Source organism: Myotis davidii, unplaced genomic scaffold (assembly GCF_000327345.1).
Source record: "Myotis davidii unplaced genomic scaffold, ASM32734v1 scaffold566, whole genome shotgun sequence".
Taxonomy (NCBI): Eukaryota; Metazoa; Chordata; class Mammalia; order Chiroptera; family Vespertilionidae; genus Myotis; species Myotis davidii.
The window spans coordinates 939712-940303 of NW_006296617.1; positions in this window are offsets into that span (position 1 = coordinate 939712).

Genomic DNA, 592 nt, shown 5'->3' on the forward strand with positions numbered 1-592 from the left:
AGGGAGATGGTATCAAGAAAAAAAGAAGTTAAAATGTGGCTTAAATGGGCTTTAAAACAGTTCTAAGTAAAAGATGGTGCGAGGTGACGGAGAAAACCCCGCAAGAGGAAGGTGGAGGGCGGGAGTCCCTGATCGGGCACCACCCGGCCCTGTGGTCACGGAGGACTTTGTCTTTTTATTGTGTGATGGTGCGAGGTGACGGAGAAAACCCCGCAAGAGGCGGAGGGCGGCAGTCCCTGATCGGGCACCGCCGGCCCCGTGGTCACGGAGGACTTTGTCTTTTTATTGTGTAAACGACCGTTCATTTACAATAAACTTTTTATCTGGACACAGTGCAGACGGCGTGCAGTTGTCACTGATCAGGCCGAGGGTCTGTGTCCCCTTGGCTGCTTCCCTCAGTGGGAACATCTTGCAAAACGAAATTGCGACATCACAGCCGGGATGTTGACACTGAGGACACAGGTAGAGGACACTTGCGTCACCAGGCTCCCTCGTGAGCCCTTTTTCCTGCCACCCCCACTTCCCTCCTCTCTCCTCAGCCTAGTCCCCAATCCCTGGCAACCACCTGAACTGCACCTGCACCTGCACCTGT